Below are 11,224 nucleotides of genomic sequence, written 5' to 3'. Positions count from 1 at the left end.
CTTTGACTGTTCTGTGCCTCTCAGTGTGCAGAAACAGGGAAAGTTAATAGGGAACCTCTCAGGCAAAAGTCCTGGTGTGAGGATCTATACATGCTGAAAACAGCATGTGCAGAAACAGCAATAGGTGTCATGGCTAGAGTAGCATAACACTGACACTTTTCTTAGCTTTCTCCTATTTCTCAATCCTGGCTGGGGCAGCTGGTTACACATCCCCTCACACTTGTGCATTCGCCATTTGCCTGCTTGCTTCTTTGATTTTTTTTATTTTCAACGCCACTCACTATTTTCTGTGCGCATCTCTTCAATGCCCACTCCTAGCAGCAGTTCCTACAAATGTGAACAGTCTATGCCAGGAAACAACTGAGCATCAGGTGAGGGACACAGCTCCCCCTTGGCCTGGCTGAGTAGCCCTCTGGCTGCATGGGTACTCCCACTGGCGGGACCACTAATTCTAATTTTGTTATTTTTTCTCCTTGCCACTTGTATGCTCCGGTTCATCGAACACCACATTTGGAGAGATGACCCGCACTGCCTTCAATCACTGCTACACCCCTACTCATGCCTCCCTACCGGCAAACCTGGCCATTGACCTTACTTCTTGACATCGCCTTCCCACACTGCCCCACCTCAGCAAGAAGTAGCCAGAAACAATACTTCGCTCTTTATCATGTAACTAAGTGGTTGAAATGTAAGGTCGTGCCCAGGGCAGAGATGGGGTAGAGGGGGGAACTTGAAACTGCTGCCACCTGCATCCTGGGAGCCTGCTCTGATGGTTTGCACAGGCCCTGATAAGCAGCATTAAAAGAACAACCAGTTCTGGGAGAAAAAAACTTCTTTAAAAAGCACCTTCAACTCTGCATTCTCCACCTCCCTCCAGGCCAGACCCCTGGCCCTTATCCCCCAACAAGTGCAACTTCGACCCCCACAGGGGTTGGTGAACCTCTCCCGGGAGCGCAATAAATTTCTTGCCTGTGAGAAACAGCCCAGCTTTCCTTTTCTTTACAGCACCAATCCTTTCATCTTGGTGCAGAAACCCGGGAAGGCTGTGTCCCCTGGTGCCAGGGCCTCCTTCCAGTCCCTGGGACCTCTCCTTTTCATTGTAGATGCCTCACGTCCACCAGCAGCCTTGATTCTCGGGGTAAGTCCTCTGTCTGACCCTCCTTCCTAGTAGCCCCTCGCCTCTGGTTATCCGGCTCCTCTCCTAACTCCCTGTTTTGGTTGGCTGGCCTGTAAACTGTGGGCCCACGTCAGCTGACCCCCTGTTATACCTCGACCTGTATTTGGGATGCCCATCCAGATTAGGTGCCCAGTTTAAGGCAAGGCAAGCAGTGGTGACGTCCCCCTCATCTGTCTGTCTCCTGTCCTGTAGGCTACAACTGAGAAGTGGAGACATCCCCCTCACTAGTTTGCCCCCTGTCTGCTGACCAGAACCTAATTGTGGGATGCCATGATCCTGGGTCTGTGCCCCTTGTAGGTCAGGTCAGGCTTATGGGACAGTGCATCCTGACACTGTGCCCCCTGTTGGTTGGGAAAAGGAGCTGGGTTAGCCATGGGGTCTTCAAATTCTAAGCCTGATCTGGTTACTCCACTGGGGTGCCTTCTCTCAAACCTCGGTCCACTGGGACTAAGGCCAGATATATACCCTAAGTGATACATTTTTCTCTGCAACACTGCCTGGCCTCAATACCACTTGGATAAAGGCTCTCAGGGCCGGAACACGACACTTTCCATTTCACGGTCCTTACAGACCTAAGCAATTTCTGTCACTGCGATGGAAAATGGTCAGAGATCCCTTATGGCCAGGGTTTCTTTCTCTCTCATGCACTTCCGTCCCTCCCTCCCAGCCCTCCCCTCAAAAAACCTGCTACACTTTCCAAGTCCTCCTTGCTGGAGATTCCTCTCACTCCCCACCCTCTAGGAGCTCAGCTTCCAACACTCAAAAAAAAAAAAAAAAAAAAAAAAAAAAACCTGCCTAATGACCAGTAGTCCACTTTCTCAGATTTTTTAGATTCTTTTCACCTCCTTCTGCTCCTCAGGGACCCCCACTTTACCTGGGACCTGCCTCCAACCACCCTCCATCCACAACCCCCACATAATCCAGCCCCCCCTTTCACATCCCAGCTGCCACACCTGCTCTCACCAAGACTGTTTTATTACCTGCCTCCTGTCTGGTCTCCGACAGCACACAAAGTTTACAGCACACAAGGCTGTAAACTTTGACAAGCTTAGGAAAATCTCCCAGTTCATGTCAGAAAGCCCATCAGCTTTTTTAAGCCGCCTCACTGAGGCTCTCCACTAATATACCAGGCTAGACCCTCATTTACCTGGCGGAACCACAGTCTTGGCCACCCATTTCATATCCCAGTCATTCCCTAATATCTTAGACCTGTTGAACATGCCTTTAAGGTTTTCAACAACTGGGAGAAACAGGACAAGATGGATAGAGAGAACCCATAGTCGCCAAAAGGCTGAGGCCCTAGTGGCTGCGTTGAGGCCATCATGCGCTGCTTCTACAATGCAGCACCTGCCGCCTGACAGAGGACAATGGGCCCCACAGCCCCTGGGAGCTTCCTTAAGTGTGGCCAGGAGGGCCACTGGTCCAAACATTGCCCCAAACCCCACCTTCCACCAGGTCCATGTCCCATCTGCAGTATCTAGGGTCACTGGAAAAGTGACTGTCCCTCCGCACCTGGCCGTGGTGAGCCAGTCCTTCAGCCCCTGCAACTCTGCCACTGGTGGTCTTGGGTTTGGCAGCTGAGCACTGAAGAGGCCCAGACTCATCAACCCTGATAAACTTCAAGGAGCCCAGGGTAATGGTCAAGGTAACAGGTAAGTCCACCTCCTTTTTGGTTGACAGGGGGGCTACCTTCTCTGTCCTCCCCTCCTACTCGAGTCAGACTTATCCTTCTCAGATCTCGGTTATGGGAGTTGACGGCCAACCCTCTCGACCTCAGGCTACTGGACCTATCCCTTGCCAAACAGACAACAAGCCCTTAGTTCACTCTTTTTAAGTCATGCCTTCTTGCCCCATACCACTCCTGGGTCACAACCTCTGAACCAAACTTGGGGCTACTCTCTCATGGTTCCAAGACCCTAGCACTGCTCTCATCCTCCCACTGATCCAAACATCTCCTAACCCTTCTCAGGACATGCTGTCTCCTTCCACTGTCGACCCTGTGATCTGGGATGTCTCTACCCCGGTTGGGGCCACTCAGCCGCAAAAAACAAACATGTATATGATATTAAGTCTTCTGATTTTTCTTGTTTTTTTTTTTTAAATCAATCTATCTAATGCTTATAATAAATTGTTAATCATTTACTGAACTTTCATATTTACATTTTGCTCCTTAGTGTAAAGGATGTGTTTGTGTAAGTTGTCTAGTCTAAAAATAATAGTATAACAGCTATTATAATGTCTTGCAAATGTACAAAAACAAAAACTGGAAACTAAGGTGTGGTAACTCCAAATACAAATAAAATGGGTGTGTGTGTTAAAAGGAAAGAAATATATTAAAAATGGATAATCTGATGGTCCTTGCAATGATTTAAGATGGGGTAAAATGATATGGTATTAAAAAGTGAGAAAGCGAAAGAAAGTGTTGAAGGTCTGAAAGAGGGATTTTTGGTAAAAAACTGTGTGCTCAAATGACTTACTATGGAATAGTATGGTGAACTTAAATGTCAGTGGTGCCCCGCGACCATACATATACATATATATATATATATATATATATATATATATATATATATATATATTACAAGTATATATTACAAGGACCAAATTGGCTAAAACCTGTTAAGTTACTAACATAGGGCAGAGGGTATGCTTTTGTTCTGTCTCCTACAGGACCTCTTTGGATATCAGAAAGGCTGTACACCCTTATCATGAGTTGACATCAAACAGGAAAAAACCCTGTTCCAGAGATTCAAACACTTGCTGTACACCCACCTCCCAGGAGGGGACAGAAAGAAAAAAGATGGATCTTTTGGACTCAACAAAACACCCTGCTAGACCAACCTGGGGTGATCTAAAAAGTTAACGAGCAAAACACAAAAATATTTTAAAGGTCACAGGACACCTGAGACCCCAGAAAATTTGTTCTTATTAATGTTAGCTTACATCACCATAAATTCCAAAGGCCTTAAGGTAACATTACAGTGACAACTGAGTCTCATTCTAGCCAACAAAGGGTTAAAGGCTTTAACACCACCTTTCATGCCAACGCCTCATGGTTAACCCCTTGCATCACTCATCATCACATCACTAACCTTAACATTACTCATGTGCTCACTCCGAAACTAAAAACTAAAGTCTGCCTGCCAGTTAATCTTGCCCATGAGTAAATTGGAAAATCTGCTCTTGAACTAATTAACAATGCTTTAAAACATGCTCCCTCGAAAAGACTTTGGGTGTCCTCATACCTGCTATTATTGCTGCCACTGCTATGGCCACGACTGCTGTTACTGCTGTAATTGTCCTATCTCATTCCATTAAAACTGCATACCAGATGAATCAGTATTTTCAAAATGTTACTTCTGAACCCCTGACTCAAACCACCATTGATCAGGAAATCTTACAGTGATTAGATACCCATGAGGCTGTATGGGGAGCCGTGCTACTCATGTCGTCTGACAAAAGTCCGGGCATGGGGCAGATTTCTGAAAAATCAGGAATCTCGTTAGCTGACTCCAAGATTCTCCTCATTTGTTTATGGCTAGTTTCTACCATTGCTAAAATACGCATTTAAAAGTAAAACTGCAAATACTGATCAATCACTGAATAACCAAATTAATGACAAATGGCACTGCATGATACAAATATTACATTTTTCATAAAATTAGTAGTCCTCTGCCAAAAAGGCAGCAATTCAACATTTGGCTTTACATTAACCAGTGAAATAACTTCTGGAAACAATAGGTTGTAAACATGTATCGGCCAAGTCTTTGATATAGAGATGTGGTGTGTTGAGGCAAGAGCTAATTAGAGAAAGAAGTTCCTTTACTTTAAAGTTAAGGATAACAGTTGGGTGGCAGAGGTGAGCCATGCTCCAAGTATAAAAAAAATCCTGATAAACCAGGAGACAGCCATAGTTGACTCCTGCTAGATTCTTCCTGTTTGTTTAGGGCTAATTCCCTAGGATGTGACAATTGGTATGGTAGCTGTTAGAGTATGCATTCAAGAATAAGTCAACAGCAATTTGTGAATGGTTGAGCTAGTAATCAGGGCAGCACAAATAACGCACTCGGAAATGGTCAATGTTATAACTACTGATATGTCACATATTGACCATTTTTTTGAGGATCAAAGGCTATAACCATTTCCTGCTTTTGCCCCTGATAAAATATTTGTAGTTCCTTAAAACAACAACCAGCAACCTTATGGAAGAGAAAATTGCCCCTTGATCTTAAAGTTAAATACAAAAACTAGGCTGACTAGATAGTAGAGGAGTGATAGGTAGAAAACTCTTTGTTTAGATTAGGAGACTTCCTCCCCTAATTGAGAGTTGGGGGCTAGGGAAGAGTCAGTGCGGCTTGCCTGGCATTTAACGCCCTCCAGGCCCTTAGTTCCTTAATATCAAATCAATATTAAAACAATATACTATAGATGATAATTTCTATATAAAAGCTTTCTGTTTTTTACTTTAATCAATTATTTATATGTTAGTCTAAACTTTATAGGTTAGTTAGAAATCATCTTTGTCTCCCTTCCCCCAGGTAACTTCCTGCCCTTTGTTTTCCTCCAGCCCATAGTTAATCGTTCACCATGGCAAATTTAGAAATGTTAGTTGTAGACACATAGGCTTTTTGCTAGTAATAAAATAACTGTTAAATTGTTTAAAGTAAATAACTATTTTGAAAACATTTGTTTAGCAACTGTGCAAACAGACCCTTGGCGGCTCCTGAAAAAGAACATGTGATGATTATTATCTTCCTACCTTATGCTTGTGTACTCACAATTTGCTTAGTATAAATAAAGGACTGCTGAGACCCTCAGTAGGATGATGTCAGCACCCTGATCAAGTGTCTGCGTCTCCTCATTCCCTCTCCCTCTTCCCTTACCATTTTCTCTACAATTGCGCCGACGCCTTCCCATCCTTCAGGAACCCCTGACACCCAGACTGCTGCGGCTGGCTCGCAACAAGGCTGCAGTGTCCTAGGTTACAGAACATCAAAAAGCCCTCTGGACCGGCACCAAACTCAGTGGTGATGCCGAGTACTGCTCTATTGCTAAAGGCCCTCTGTCACTTGCTCTGGAACTGTAAAATCTGAGCCATACTGACCCTTCCACAACAATCACAATACCAACCCCTTCGTGTGCCATCTCCTGATTCTCCTGATTTTCCTGACTTTGATATGTTATAAAAGAAAAAAAAAGGGGAAATGTGGGAGCTTGTATTATTGTGTGCCTCAACTATTCTGTGTCTTTGCCTTGATTATCCTTTGCTTTGACTGTTCTGTGCCTCTCAGTGTGCAGAAACAGGGAAAGTTAATAGGGAACCTCTCAGGGCAAAAGTCCTGGTGTGAGGATCTATACATGTTGAAAACAGCATGTGCAGAAACAGCAATAGGTGTCATGGCTAGAGTAGCATAACTGACACTTTTCTTGGCTTTCTCCTATTTCTCAATCGTGGCTGGTGCAGCTGGTTACGCATCCCCCTCACACTTGTGCATTCCCCATTTGCCTGCTTGCTTCTTTGATTTTTTTTATTTTCAATGCCACTCACTATTTTCTGTGTGCGTCTCTTCAATGCCCACTCCTACCAGCAGTTCCCACAAATGTGAAAAGTCTATGCCAGGAAACAACTGAGCATCAGGCGAGGGCGACAGCTCCCCCTTGGCCTGACTGAGTAGCCCTCTGGCTGCATGGCTACTGGTGGGACCACTAATTCTAATTTCATTATTTTTTCTCCTTGCCCCTTGCATGCTCCAGTTCATCCAACACTCTTCCTCTTACTGCTGGGTCCTTCTTTACCCCATCCCACTCCTCTATACCATTGCCTCCCCTCCACACTGTCCATATACCATCACAAACAAATCCCACTGTATCTACAACTTCTGTGCAGACACCTGTATTCAAATCTCCTTTCACTGAAGCCTCCTGATAAGGTTTATTTAGTCTCCCCAGTTCTCAAAACAGGAGGGAGGACTGGCATTTACCCAACACTCATTCAAACCTTGCTTTTTCACCACCCTCTAACAAACAGTTCATCCTCCTGTAAGGCTCAAGCTATTAACCATCACTTCCTCCCCCACTCCACTCCTGCCATTTGTGTTCATGCTCTTCATTTATTAAAACATTTGCATCTGGTGACTGCCTTCTCATCAGCCCCTGTTATTGATTTTAGTTAAGGATTTGGTTTCAAATATTTTTCATTATAGATACTTTTACCTTGTCAATTGCCTCCCTCAATTAGAATAATTCATTTTAAATTTATTAATTAGTCTGTTCATTCATTCAAATGTTTAATAAGCACTTAGAATATGCCAGGACCTGATATTGGATACTATAAGGAACCACACAGATGTCCCACTCTCACTTGAGTTTATATTGTAGTGGAGAGGGTACAGACAATAAGGCCAAAGCTCTAAAGCTTCTGCAGATAACTAAAATGGAATCATATGGTAGAGAGTGTTCTGAAAAACTCTCCATGAAGAGATGATATTTAAGCCAAAAATCTGAATGACAAAGACTCTGGGGTGCCAAGGAAGTCAGTATTCTGTCACTGGAAAGAAAACTAGTGATGGCACTCTGCACCACCCCCACTCTGTTCCCTGGACCCATGGGAAGAAAAAAAAAGCAGTCTGGAAGGACACTAGGAAAGATCTCTGGTGCCACCTGGCGACCAGAACAAAGTCACCAACATCCTGATAGTTGGAAACCAGGGATCCCAAAAACACCCTGAGGTTCTGAGAGAGGGTGGGCCACACAAAAGGGAGTAAGAAGGGAAATAAGGCATGGAGCAAGACCCCATTCTGGAACCAAGAGCCAGGGGCAGTATATGGGGTGTGGGACGCACCATAGCAGTGGGCACTGCACAGGGTGACAGCCAGCATTTTGGATCTGATAGCCTTGGAACAGAGACCTAGAGTGCAGAATTCAGGGCACAGGATGAATACAACTGTGGGCACGGAACCGGGTGAACACAGCGCAGACACAGTACCCAGCTTGAATAAGAGCCCCTGTGTTTAGGTGCTCCCCTCCACCTCCCCACCTCCATTTCTCAGAGAACCACTGGGAAAAAGCACAGGTCAGCAAGTATGGGTCTCTGGTGCCACCTTGTGACTAGATCAAAATCACCAACTGGCTGATTCCCTGTCGGAACTGAGAAAATACAGAGGGAGGGATCTGTAAGGGACAGTGCCCAGCAACACAGCATCAACACTCTGGTGGAGTGTGGCCTACCAGTGCTGGTCTCAGTCTGGTAAATGTTTGCAACACCCCTAAAGGAGCACTCCAAAGAGATGCCTGCCAGCACCAGTGACACAACATCCCAATGCATAGAACTATTTGGAAAGCAAACAACAGGGAGAAGAAAAAAAAACAAATAACCAAGCAAGCCTGCAGGAGGACACCCCACAAAAAGAAATAGTCACCAGAGCTCAACAATGACATGGAAGAAATTCTCAGCCTATCAGATAGAGAATTAATGATCATCACAATTAAAAAGCAGAAAGGAAACGAAGAGGAAAAAAATGATTTGAACTGAACTGATAACCACAGAACTGAAGAATGAAATTGAAACTGTAAGAAAGGAAAGAAAAGAAATGCAAGAGATTAAAAGATTACTAGAGGAGATAAAGAACTCTGGGAAAAGCAATGTAAACAGAATTGTTGAAATGGAAGAATGGATCAGTGCTATCCAAGATACAGAAATAAAAAGAGCTAAAAGAGACAAGGAGAGAGCAGTGTAAATGAAAAAGTATGAGGCTACTCTTAGACAATTATCACACTCCATGAAGAGAGGAAATGTAGGTATTATAGGCATTCCAGAAGGTGAGGACAGAGACAAAGGAACTGAGAAATTATTCAAGGAGATAATTGAAGAAAACTTCCCAAGCATGAAAAAGGAGGTGAATATAAACATACAAGAAGTGAGAAGAACTCTCAATTACCACAATGAAAAGAAAACTACAGCAAGACAAGACACATAATAGAAAAGCTTGCAAGAGTCAAAGGGGGGGGGGAATAATGAAACTGGCAAGGGTGAAGAAACAGATAACTGATAAGGGAAAACCAATCAGGTTAACCCCAGACTTCTCCGAAGAAACATTATGAGCAAGAAGAGAATGGAGTAACATATTCAGCAAACTTAAGACAGCAAATGCCAGGCCTCCCCTGGTGGCACAGTGGTTGAGCGCTGGGTTGCAAAGCTGCCTGCAGCCTCTGCAGCACCAGTTCGATCCCTGGTCACTGGTGAGGTTCCCACATGGTGCGACAGACCTCTCCTGCCATGCCCACTGCTCCCCTCAGCAGTGTATTTCGTCAGTCTGCCTGTTCTGTTCCCCACTCTGGCTCTGGTGAATTCTTTCACCCTCCCACGCTTCTGACTGTATCCAGTGCTTGTATAAATAAATAAATAAATCTTAAAAAAAAAAAAAAACAACTTAAAAGACAGCAAATATCAACCAAGAGTACTTTACCCTGCAAAGCTCTCCTTCCTCTATGAAGAAAAAATATGGACCTTCTCAGACAAACAGAAATTCATTACAAGTAAACCCCCCACTCAAAAAAAAAAAAAAAAAAAAAAAACCAGAGGAATGAACAAGAAAAACAGAATAAATCAAGGAATAAAATCACAAAAAAGACAAAAAATGGCCAATACAGATGCCACATATCAATATTAACTCTAAATGAAAATGGATTAAACTTATCAATAAAAAGACACAGAGTAGCAGGCTGGATTAAAAAACAAAACCCAACCTTCTGCTGTCTCTGGGAAACACATTTAACCACTAAAGATAAACACAGACTGAAAGTAAAAGGTTGGAATCAATCCTACAAGCAAATGGACCAAAAAAGAAGGCAGGAACAGCCATACTTCTGAGATGAAATAGTCTTCAAATTGAAAAAGGTAAAAAGAGACATAGACGGACACAACATTATGATCAAGGGGACAGTACATCAGGAAGATATGGCACTCATCAACATATACTGACCAAATGGGGCACAAAAATATATTAGACAATTATTATCAGCTCTGAAAACAGAAACTAAAGAAAATACATATATAATGGGAGACTTCAACACCCCACTCTCACCAATGGACAGATCAATGTGACAAAAAATAAACAAAGACATTAGAGCCCTAAATAAAGACATAGAACTCATGGACTTAACAGACATCTATAGGACACGGCACCCCAAAAAATTGGAGTACACATTTTTCTCAAGTGCGTATGGATCATTCTCCAGAACCGATCACATACTGGGCCACAAGACAAACATCAACAAATATATGAAGATCAAAATCATTCCAACTATTGTCTCCAATCATAAATGTATCACGCTAGAAATAAATCATGAAAAGAAAACAAGGAACCCTATCACTTCATGGAGATTGAAATCCACACTACAGGAAGAACACTGGACTAATGAGGAGATCAAAGAAGAAATTAAAAAATACTTTGAGTTGAACGACAAGGAGGACACCACTTTGCAGAATGTATGGAATGCTGCAAAAGCAGTAATAGGAGGAAAATATATAGCAATATAGGATCACATCAAGAAACAAGAAAGAACTCAAAGAAACAACCTAATCTCACATTTCAAAAAGCTAGAACAACAAAAAACCTAAAGCCAGTAGAAGAAAGGAAATAATAAAAATCAAAGCAGAAATTAACAAAATGGAAATTAAAAAAAAATCCAAAAGATCATGAAACCAAAAGTTGGATCTTTGAAAAAATAAACAAAATAGACAAACCTCTAGCCAGGCTCACAAAATAAAAATGGGAGAAAGCACATATAAATAGGATTATAAATGAAAGAGAAGAAATCACAACAGACTCAGTAGAAATCAAAAGAATAATCAGAGATTACTATGAACACTTATATGCAAACAAATTCAACAACCTAGAAGAGATGGACAAATTCCTAGAATGATATAGTCATTCAAAGCTGAACAAAGGAGAAATAGAAAACTAAACAGACCAATTACAATCAGCGAAATTGAGGCAGTAATCAAAGCAGTCCCCAAAAACAAAAGTGCAGAGGGTTTCACAGATG

This window comes from Talpa occidentalis, unplaced genomic scaffold (assembly GCF_014898055.3).
Source record: "Talpa occidentalis isolate TD23 unplaced genomic scaffold, MPIMG_talOcc4v2.1 talOcc4.2, whole genome shotgun sequence".
Classification (NCBI taxonomy): domain Eukaryota; kingdom Metazoa; phylum Chordata; class Mammalia; order Eulipotyphla; family Talpidae; genus Talpa; species Talpa occidentalis.
The sequence above is the reverse complement of the archived record's forward strand: the minus strand, read 5'-3'. Positions refer to the sequence as shown.